The 11,669-nt window shown below is 36.1% G+C and overlaps 2 long non-coding RNA genes across 2 annotated transcripts in view; one reads left to right on the forward strand and one right to left on the reverse strand.

Annotated features, from left to right (window-relative positions):
* Nucleotides 1-11,669, reverse strand: part of LOC106018470 (uncharacterized) — a 319,103-nt gene that overhangs the window by 27,876 nt on the left and 279,558 nt on the right. Inside the window, exons 13-14 of the long non-coding RNA XR_011803780.1 lie at nucleotides 10,900-11,012; nucleotides 9,067-9,203 (exon numbers count right to left, since the gene is read on the reverse strand). This is a non-coding gene — a long non-coding RNA (uncharacterized lncRNA). The remainder of the gene's footprint in view (nucleotides 1-9,066; nucleotides 9,204-10,899; nucleotides 11,013-11,669) is intronic.
* On the forward strand, nucleotides 1,853-4,984 carry LOC139998811 (uncharacterized). The gene is made up of 3 exons (XR_011803781.1): nucleotides 1,853-2,081; nucleotides 3,558-3,620; nucleotides 3,976-4,984. It is a non-coding gene; the product is annotated as an uncharacterized lncRNA (long non-coding RNA).

The following is an 11,669-nucleotide window of genomic DNA, read 5'->3' on the forward strand; positions in this document are numbered from 1 at the left end:
AGAAGTAGATCAGTCATTAAGAAAGAAAGAGTGCTATTCTGATTTACACCACTATGAATTTAGAGTAACTACTGAAAAAGGTGTAGCATAGAAGAAACACATTCCAGTTCAACTGAACTGCAACCTTTCCTATGCAACTGAAAGGTCACCTTTTGAAATTCCAGATGTTGAATCTCAGTACTACCATTTTAAAATTGGCCAAACAACTTCCATTCATGACCTCAATATTTTACAAATATTTATTGTCAAAATACATCTGAGTGAAAATTACTACCTCATCACCACCACCCAAATATTTTTTTCCCCTCAAAAAAAGGAAATGCAGGCAGACTGAACAAAGCAAGCTCTAATAAAGATAAGAAAGGGTTCCTTTAGTCTTGTCTGCCTTCAAACCACAATCCCAGAATGAACTCCATCACGTTTTTAAATTATGCAAGCAAAATGAAAGCTTAAACTACTTTCTTTACTTTATATTCTTAGGAATTCAGTTGTCTGAAGGACTGTTGGAGATCATGAGTCACCTGTAGGAACAGATATCTTCAGTGATCTAAGTCAGTGAAGGAGAAAGAAAAGCAAAAAAAATATGTTCTTAAAAGCTATTCTATGAGGAATTATATTTGCACTCAGTTGTATCATCTATAGCTCTGAGTGCATTTACTTGTATAGTTGAATAAGACTTAGCAGTTAAAGAAACACTGCTGTCCTTTATAGAAATTAAAGTTTTGGTTGCTTTTATTGTTTTCGTGAACCAGGTTTAACCTGATGAAAAGGTAACAAGAATGCTCTTGCATGTTGGGCCATCTTCACAAGGCACTGAAATTCAGCCTTGTGACCATTACATCTTGAATAAGAAGAATTACATATTTCATTTTATTTTTAAATCACAGCATGTTAAAAATAACCTAATGGTTAGGGACTCATTTCTTCATGCCTAACAATAATCACTAACTTTGTGTTATAGCTGTTTTATTTCCATTAGTACGCGTGTCGTCTACATGTGTGAAGTACAGAGGCAGATAACGGGAACTCTATATTTCACTATGACAAACTCTTTTTAATTTGTTTCCTCTTCCTCTAAATTGAGCACCTGAACTCCAAAAGTGAATTCATATCATTTTCTTGGTTTGTAGCTGGGGTGAAGTTTTAGGACTGAGTTTTGGTATCCCTTAATTTAAACAACTCTCTTACAAGCTAATGTAAGCTTTAATATGGGAATTGAGATAAAATACTGCACTTGGATAAAATACTGTGCTTGGCTAACTACACTTCCCAGAAGTGCATTTCAAGTAGAGGAGCAGAGAAAATACAAATACTCCAAACTGAGCAGTTATCTTCCATTTAGAGGGTCAGAACTTTCATGTCATTACTCAGAAGAAAATTTTAGTTACCCTTAGTCAAAAGGAAATAGCAGAGTTGCAACTTGAAATATTTGTGGTTTCTAAGATGTCTAGAGAATGTAGCCATCAGTGTGCAAACACTAATACTATATTTCTTACAGAAAGTAAATGTACTTGCTACATATATATTTTACATATACATATATATACCTATATACATATCTGAATTTTAGAAATATACTTCTTAAAGTTGGAAAAAAAAAAAAAAAAAGCTTTTCCCCTATTGTAAGCAGAATAAAGATCATGTAAACTGCTCGCTGTGCCATCAATTGTGGCTGGAGAGCAGGAATGCTGCTGACAGCAGTTACTATTCTTTTGATACACCAGATACATGCCTCACATTCCCGCGGCAGCTGACACCACAATTAGCTCTTGTATGGCCAAAAGGGGGTGGGGAAGGAGGGAGTTCTTCTGGATAACATTTGGTATCCATGGATAAGCTTACTTTTTTTTTTTTTTTTTTTTTTTTCCTGCAGCAGTACTGTCAGACGGCTGAATCATGAAGTCTTTATACTCTACTTGAATTCCATTCATATGTATCTTTTGTCTAATGATTCCTGAGAGAAGAACACTTAATGAGTTTCAACCCAGTTTTGTGAAGCTTCATGACAGTGAAAATGGGGGAAAAAACATTTTCTCAGAGTCAATTACCCAGTACATAAACGAAATATCTACTGAAATCAGGTAAAGTTTTGCCTAGTGAGTTTTCATGTTCATTTTATATTTTTCTTACTCAAAAATTATTTCTGATTAAGATAGGATTATGTAGAAAACTTGAAGGTTTACTAAACGGTTGATTTTTGCATAAAGCCATATATAGCAGCAGAATTTATGTAAATAAACAATGGGTGTTGATTACTAATAGAACTTGGCACGTATTTTTCTTTTAATGTCAGATAACTCCAGTGATCACAGCAATTTCATAATCTCCAGTTTCCAAAAACAATTAGATGTTCTGTCTAGTCTCCAGTAACAAGATTTGAAAATGCACCCATAACCAAACTGTTCTATAGGTTGTTAATAGGGCTGTATGTGTATATACATACATGTATGCACAAATATGCTTTGCAAAGCATATTATATATATTTAAACAAATCTCAAAAGTTCCATGTTAAAAATGTAGTTCTGCATAAAAATTCATGCTCTTTTTCATAAGTAGGTAAAAGTTGCACGTTAGCACATCTTTACATGTTTCTATTGTGTCATGATGAATGGGCAATTTGTGTCTAGAGGTCAACATCTTTTCCATTCACCACAGTTGGAACAGAAGTTGAGTAGGCTGATGCAGAACTGCCAAGACTATTGTTTCCCCTGCAGGCTACATATTTTTTGCCCTTTTCAGAAGCCGAAAGGGAAAGCAGTGCAATATATTGGTTTGCCTCCAGCTCAGAGCTCAGGATGCATTGGGGTTTTAATGACTTGTGTGCATTATGGAACAACTTCATCACTGATGTTTTAAATAAAAGTCATGTTCTGCTTCCCTGACTAAACTCATAATTTGATTATCCAAATTCAGATTTCCCCAGGGGCTCTCATAAGACTTTCCAAACAAACATTTCACTCCTTTTCCTCTTATATCTACATTTTTCATATTATTGTATTCAAGACTGACATTTGGTATAAGAACAACCAGAAGGTACCTTTTTTTTTGTCTAAACTGAGAAATAATTTCTGCCCAATCCCTATCCTTCCATTGCAAACCCAGACTTGGTCATTATCAGCCCTGCAAGTGATGACATGCAGCCCTCTACTTTTATTTAATTTAATTTTATTTTTTTTAAGGATAGAGAATAAACTGGGACAAAATTGACACATATCTGCTTCCTCTTATTTGTACTCTTCCTACTCACCATGATGAGAAAGTTCCATGCTGGTTTTATTACTTCTCATTTGAATTCTTACATTGTATATGCAAGGTTCTCCATGAGAGGATATGCTTATTGCTACATCACCTAAATAAAGAAACGCATGGGGAAAATTTGATTTTGCATTCTATTCTCCATTTCCTCTCCCTTTGGTATTAATATATTAAGCAAATATTACTGTGGAATCAGTGTGATCAAATAAGTAGAGCCATAGGTTATATGTGAACAGTTTGCCATCACAATTCACAGCTGCAAGGACAGTGCTGTGCTTTACTATTGTATGGCTTCTTCCAGGGCATTATTTTCCACTGAGAGTTCCTGCTGCCTGAGCATCTTTGGGTACTTTACAGACATGAAGTAAGTCAGTGCTCTGCTCCCTCCTTATTTTAAACTTGCTGTTTGTTGAAGAAATTTTGAAAGAGCTGTATAAGTAAATTGAAAAGGATTTTCAGAAGCAGCATGTAGAAAGTTAAAGTCCAATTGGAATGCACAGCAAACCAGTGGCAGAGCTAGAAGGGAATCTGACATCTTTGCAGTTCCTTACTCCAGTAGTGACTTGGCCATTCTCAGCATACAGTCGTTGCTGACAGTTCAGCGTGTGCCAAACTCCCCAGACTGAATTAAAGAGAATGGTTACTCTTTGTTGCCCGTGGAAATGGTTATTCTCTGTTACCTGTGGAATCTTACCTGTTGAAATTTTACCTTCACTTAGGGTGAAGCATTGGGAGCTCCCCACAGACAGCAGCCAAACTAAAACCGCATCTCCTTGGACAGAGCTCACTAGAGGGAGCACACACACCGCTGCCTCTGATCACTATCACTGCAATCTGCTGAAGGAGATTGACTTGAATTTTCAAGTCTCCTCAACTGCTGAAAGCTAAATGAAAATAATAAATCCAAATGAATAGACATAAAAATCACCATTGCAATTTTCTGGGGAGGATTTTCCTTTAAAAAAAATTTGGTTTTAAAAGCCAGTCTGATCGTCCTGATGGGAAACATACAATACTAATAAAAACATGAACTTATTAATGAATAAATCCCATCTCCCTTTCCAGAAACACAAAGGTAGTTTTTCACTCCTTACCATTTTCTACAGTTGCACTGGGATAATAAAATAATCTAGTTACCATATGGTCTGAGCAATAAAGAGAAACTAGGGAATCTTGACAGACTGTGAAATGAAGATTTGTTTATTTTCCCCACCTTTCATCAGTTTATTTTCCTAATCCTGTATTGCAGACAGATTCTGGTGTAAACAATGCCATAGCCAAATGATTAAATAGAATCAGAAGGGTCTGTTGGGCAGCAGCAGCTATTCTGGAAAAGACTGATGCAGGCTCAGACTGAAGTCACAAAAAGAGAAGGCTGTGCTGTGAAACAGCTATTCAGTATGCCACAGATTTTTGCTTTTCAAATAGTCATGCAACAAGGCTGTGTGTCTTTCTAGACCCCCCCACAACATGCTGGTGATATTACCCTTGATTCTCCCATTGCTCTGCATTCTTGACAGGTCATTTACATTTGCTACCTGTTTGACTTGCACAGTTCTTCTGGCATTGATGTGTGAAGGAATTTCTCTCCTAAAACTTATGTTGTGTGCATCTCACTCAATTCAAAGCAGTCAGAAGACAGGCCTCTTCAGGAGAAAGGCCAAAGCCACACTTAGTCACTCTTACAAGCAGACATGCACAAAGATTTAATGACCATTTCAGAAATGTCAGGTTAATAGCAATGAGCTCTATTTATGTAGACACAAAGAAAAAAAAAAGATAAACATCACATGTTGTGAGTGTGTGCTGGGAAAGAAAGGGAGAGAAGAAGAAAAGCCTTGGGAAAGGATTAAAACTAATCCCTTTGTCCTAATGGCTCACAGAGAAATATCAAGGCAACCACTGCAGCCTGCAAGTCCCAGTAACCCAGCTGTATAAAGCCAGTTTTGCCAAAGAGACAAACGTTCAGAAGAAACTACTATGACCCTCAAAAGCAGCGTACCCTATATCAGTCCTATCAGATTGCTGGAGGTCATAAATAAAACATATGGAGGGCTTATTTCTCTAATAAAATAAGTAAGTCATTTTCTCTGCATCTGGATTATAGTGATCTTTCAGCAGCTGACACAAAATCCTCACTCAGTGTTGGTAACTGGGAATCTTGCCCCACCACAGCTCAGCAGTTCTAGCAGACTCATGCAACATGCTTTTCCAAACAAATGCAGATAACCAGTTTATAAAACAAAACAAAACAAAAAAAAACAACAACAAAAAAACACAAGCAAAGCCTAGTGGGTATAAAAAAAGAAAAGAAATGTTTTTCGGTACAGATGACAGTTCTTTATGTACATTTTCTCCTTTTTTTTTTTTTTTTCCCAGCAGTTCTTTGACATTTTTGAATTGTCTTTAGTGCCAAACCTTCATTCCAAAGAGATCAATCCAAACTGAACATGATGTAAGAATCAATATGACTTGGGAAGAATTAAATCCGTTTCTCTCTTGAGTCTTTGAAGGTTCCGAAAATGCCAAGCAATTTTCCCATTAACTGTATTGTAGCCATCCTATTAAATAGCTGGAAGGTGATTCTTAATGTTTTTATGTATTGCTTTGAATCAGTGAAAGATTCATCTTTAAAGAATATTGGTTGCTAAGTGAATCTGACAAGATATGTCTTTCCACAGGGTTCTGTAAAAAATCTTCTTCAGAGGAATTCTAGGTCTTCCACTTCCAGTATTACTCTAGACCTGAAAAATGAGTGTTTTTTTTTTTTTTTTTAATGTAGCAAAGATCTCACTTTTACTAGCAGTACAAGGAAAATGACCTCCTAAATCAGAAAAAAATCAAATCTTAAAACAGTGTCTCTTGAGCTTTTCCTGAAATTCTTTGCTGCTTTAACACTCATACAAGTCTGTCAATTTTGGTAACTACAGAAATATTTGTATCAAGCACATCAGCTACTGAGTTGGCAGCATTGTTTGTTGAGACACTTTCTTGGTGAATCCCCTCCAGAAGTATGACAGCTTATTATAAGTCAAGAAGAGAACATGTGAGGCATCAGTATGATTTGGGGAGAGAGCTTGATAAGAAAGAATAAGATGTCACAACACAATTTGGTCTTCATGAAAAGATCATCTGAATAATCATATGGAGTACTTAAAGATGACATCTGAGGAAGAAAGAATGCAGTAGGAAATCCCTTTGTCTGTTAGAACCAAATTTTGCATCAAAGCTAATTGTGACATAGAGCAACAGAACATAAAGAAATAAGTCAAGGCTTTTATTTAAAAAGCAACCACAGTCAACCACAATAAGTCTACAACTGCACACGTGAAATGGAAGCTCTTCTTCCATTGTGTGCAATGACTCTCCAGCAATAATGACCCAATACTTCTACTCTTTATCAGTTTTTCTTCAGTAAGAGTACCAAGAACATATAGTCAAATCTCTGCAGACTGTTACAGTGTTCTTCCTTCCTGAAACAAGTGTCTTAGCAACTTTCACTGCACTGAACTTTTCCATTACCTGCAATTTAATCAATGGGGACATTGTATGAGCTGTTTGAAAGGGAAGACCTCACATGATCAAAACTTACTTGTTGTTCCCCCTCCTCACCTGAAAATGGAGATTGACCTTGCAATTCCAGCATATGTGGACATATATGATAATAAACCATTTATAAACACCACAAGTACCACTTTGACTGAAAGCAAGGTTAGTTCATGTTGAGAGGAAGAAGAGAGGAGAAGTACCTTAGGAAGTTATGTTGCTCCCACTCCATTAGTAATGGGTATAGATAATCTATTATATAAGCACCATGGCACTATTTGGACCATGGAAATGCCTTTAATTACAGCGCTGATAATTGAAGTTACTGCTACAATAAAAAGGGCAAAAGCTTGATCTGGTTTGCTTGAAAAATTGAAGGCCCTATTAAAATTTAATTTATAATAGGAAGCTTTATTCTGATAAGAGCTTTTTTTTTTTTTTTTTTTTTTTCCCCAGAGTGATTGTATACACTGATTTGATACAGTGATTTTATACATATACTGATAGGTTTTCAGAAAATGAATGGTTTTCCCAAGGACTATTGCTGCTGTGATAAGGGAGAAGTTACTACTTTTGCTAAATCTGGATATTGGTAGCAGTACATTTTAGTCTGCCACGGTCTTTTCTTTTGCATGCAAGATGGTTAGTCTGGTAGCGTTTGGACTGTTTTTGCAAAGTGTGTAATGCTTGACTAGGTGTTTTATTAAATTCAGAAAAAGCTAACACATTCAAGTCACTTCTACAAAATGCTCCCCTGAATCAGAGACATTGATATCACTTCTGACCAACTAAAGGAATTTCCAATCTCACTCCGGTTTCTGTCACTCTGTGGGAGTTGATTTTGCTGAAAGACATCACATTAAATTATAAGAAGCAGCAAGGAAAATCTCTTGTCTCAGAAATGAGTTTGGGACTAGCTAAATGTGTGTGGGAAGGAGGAGGAACTAGAGCTGGTCAGAAAGTTTTTGATAAATTGACTTCATCAAAATGAAACTTCCATAGTAATGTGACTTTTTCTTTCCCCAGTATCCGGAAAATCTGGTTTGGTGTTTTTTATTTATTTATTGCTTAAATGTATATATATCCAATTTTCCACTTCTAAATAGATAAGCAATTTAGACACTGATTATATAAAAGTGAAAAAATAGTATAAGTGGTGAAAATTAAAATAAAAGGATTAAAGATTATTGAAATATAAGTTTTGGTTGATTAAACCAAATCCTTTTCTCCCTCCAAAATATATATATAAACATATAGTCAGTTTAAGAACAGGTTCAAAGCTCTTAGGTTGTCTTCCTCTGAGGGCAAGTAGTAAGCTTCTACACACTCATTATAAGAGTCTCTATACCCTCATATGTTTCTTTAATAAAATAGCTCAGGCCTTGTTCTGAAAAAGAGTGCTGTAAAGATAAAAAATAATTCAGTTTCAGTATTATACCTGGGATCTTGCTTGCTGGTTAAATATTGGCTTGAACCACCAAGTCAGCTATGATCAGTGTTTAAACCACTTCAATAGCTATGTGTTAGGTATAGGTAATAGGCATAAGTATAACTACAAAGAAGGCAGGAAAAATCTTGAAGTGAAAATATGTCTCATAGAATCCAATGAAATATTTACTAGAATGGCTGTTTACAAAATGCAGCTCTTGAGAAAGTTTTATGGCAAACAGGGATCTAGAAAATGACACATACACACGCACACAGAGGAAAAAAAGATTGAACAGAAATTTCAAAAAAAGTTCTCAGGATGTTAGTCAGAAACTGTGAATTTTCCCTCCTTGAAAATTCAATTTGGAGACATTTCCATTCAAATTATACATTTCTTGATACCATTCAAATTATACATTTCTTGATACCAGACCACCAAATGTACTACACCTTAATCATTTATCTGATTCTATTCTGCCTGTGTTTAATAAGAGAATGGAGACTTTAGTTGGAAATTGTGATGTGAAAGCAACACTTTTAGGCATGAAAAGTGCATATAGTGCTTGCCAGGAATGCATTAAAAGAGTTAAGCCTCACTTCCCATATCCATCAGTATTTTGCATTAAAATGACATGAAGAGCTGAAACTAATATCCAAGCTAATGTGAATGCACAAAAATATTACTTCTACTGTTCTGGCCTACCCAAATCCAACAATTCAGCTTTACAAAAACCTTTATAGACTCTGGTAGCAATTCATAGATTAACTTGCAAGAAGATACTCTGCATAGACCTCTCTAAATTAAACTGCATTTTGCATCAGGTCATCGTACTTACAGCGATGCACTTTCAGTGTAATACTCAGGTGCAGATTTCCTGTATGAATCCGTGCAAACTTCTGAGGTCTTTGTATGCCTTAATTTCCCATCAGTCTAATGGTGACTGTCTTTTTTTTTTTTCTTAAGAAGGGTGTCCTGGGAATATGAAAGTTAAAAAAAAAAGAAGTGTGCAAGTACTTTAGCGGAAAAGATTCTGTCTGCAAAACAAAGAGGAGGCAAATTAGAAAAAAACTCACAATTCTAAATGACTAGCTCTTAATATCCAGGCAAGGGCTAAGAGCCATGAGCCATGTACCACAGTTTCTAATTCATCCTTTTCCGAGGCTACAGTAAGGGAATTCCATGGTTGATGGGTGCCCATTCAGCTTAGGCTCCTTAGACACCGTGCTTGGATGGAGGTAACATTTAGTAAAAATGCATCGGTGGTATCAGTAGCAAAATCACAGAGGGCAAAGGGCTGTCAGACAGCACCAGGTCACAACAGTGCCTAGACACTAACAAAGGAATTTTATGAAGTGCTCATTTTCTGCAACAAAGCAATCACAAGCAAAGCTTCCCTGGGAATATTTTTGTGACTTCATCTGTATTATCCACCTGGTAACAGCAACAGCCACTTCAGAGAATCATAAAACCAGAGAATAAATACTGTCCTAATAGAAATAGCTACAGCGAAGGCTGCATAAAGAAGATAACCAGGCAACAATCATTCTGACCATTTTCAGTGCATCAGGTTTTCAGCTTTGTTCCCTTCATCCTAGAGCTGTATGTCTGTCCCTTTTCTTGCTTCAATGCAACGCCCCCTGATTTTTCTCCCGTCAGCTGATGGTGCTCAATTTATCTGTCCTGCAAACACCCTCAAATTTACCTCTTTTTATACCTCCCCCTTCAGTTGTTCTGCTGCAACTTTTTCTCCATTAATCCCCTGAAAAGCAGTTCATGAAGGACATCAAACAAGTATGCAGCTATAGTTTTTTTTCATTAAATATGAAAGCTAATTTGACAGGTGTACGTTATCACCAATTGTCATAGTAAATCACTGCTACCCCACTTCTCTCCCTTTCCAGTTAACTCCAGCATTTTACTCTGTCATCTCTGCTTACTGCTATTACATCTGCTTAGGCTGGGAGTTCTTCAGAATAAGATTTCTATGTTTCTGTACAGCAAGACACTTACCATGAGTAAAGTTCTTTAAAATAATGAAATTATTATTAATACATTGGTGATTTCAAAACTGTTTCAATATACTGGCAGACGTGAAGATTTCTGGCAGAAATTGGTGATCTCAGCAAGAAGATAAGGAACTGAAAAGGCCCTCAAGTCTAGCTAGTTGAATGCATTTGGGAATGGCCAGCTTGAAATTGGTTCCATTCTCTCTTAAAGGATTAAAATAGCACCTAACAGCAGCCAAATTCTACTCCCATAAAAGTCAAATGCAATCCACATTAATGCAAAAAATTAGTCAAATGCTAATTGCTTACCAGAGTTCTGTTTGACACACCTGATTCCTACTCAAATATGCATTATATATATACATATTTTAATGACTACACTTCAGCTAGCATTACTAATAAAGAACAACAAATAAAAACACAGAAGAGAAAAATATTTTTCATTTCATTTTTATGATGCTTATTTATTAAATATACAGTCCTATAATAATTTCATTATTTCCTAGTGTGAAAAATAAATAAAAAACATAAATGAAACATAAAAATGTAACAAATGAAATGAGCAAAAACTGCATTTTCAGCTATTGCTGAAATTAGAGTACAAACTCTGCACATGAAAGCATTAGCATTGCAGTAATATTATGTGAGCTAATTAAACCCACCTTGTTATTTGTTCTGCATCCCCTTTCTCTGGCATTTCAAGGACCAGATGCTTCTGAGAGATGTGCTTTCAAAGTGTACAGATGAAGTTGTGTGGTCACATGTCCATTCAGTGCTAGGAAACAAATAGCCATGAACTCAGTACCTGTGCATATTGTTGGGTTAGGGGAAAAAAAAAAAAAAGCAAACACAAAAACACACAAACGAACAACAAAACCAAAACATTCTCTTTGATCTCAGTAGCCTGCAGAGCAGGCTTTAATGGCTGGCAGAAAATTTCCCAGGGAAGTGGAGGCAACAGGAGCATTGACTGAAGGAGACAGACAGGATACATGCCTACTGTGGACGTTACCTACCTGTTTCTTTCTTTCCAATGTTATTTTTGATCTCAAGCTGCTCCTACTTCTAAGGAAAGCATGGCTTTGCTTCATAGTCTTGGCTTGTGACAGGGGAGGTTTAGATCGGACATTAGGAAGGATTTTTAAATCATGGAGAGGGTTGTCAAGCATTGGAATGAGCTGCCTAAGGAAGTGGTTGAGTCCCCATCCCCAGAGTTATTTAAGAAATGTATGGGTGTGGCACTAAGAGATATGGTTTAGTGATGGGTCATGGTAGATCTACAATTCTATGACTTTTAGAAACATTCTACAGTGCATGTTTTATATTTACCACTTTGTTTTGGGCAACGTATAAATAGGAGAGCCTTCCAAAAACAAGTTATTATACCCTCAAATATAGCTTCGGAAAAAAAATCTGCCTAGCTTATACACTA

Source organism: Anas platyrhynchos, chromosome 1 (genome assembly GCF_047663525.1).
Source record: "Anas platyrhynchos isolate ZD024472 breed Pekin duck chromosome 1, IASCAAS_PekinDuck_T2T, whole genome shotgun sequence".
Classification (NCBI taxonomy): domain Eukaryota; kingdom Metazoa; phylum Chordata; class Aves; order Anseriformes; family Anatidae; genus Anas; species Anas platyrhynchos.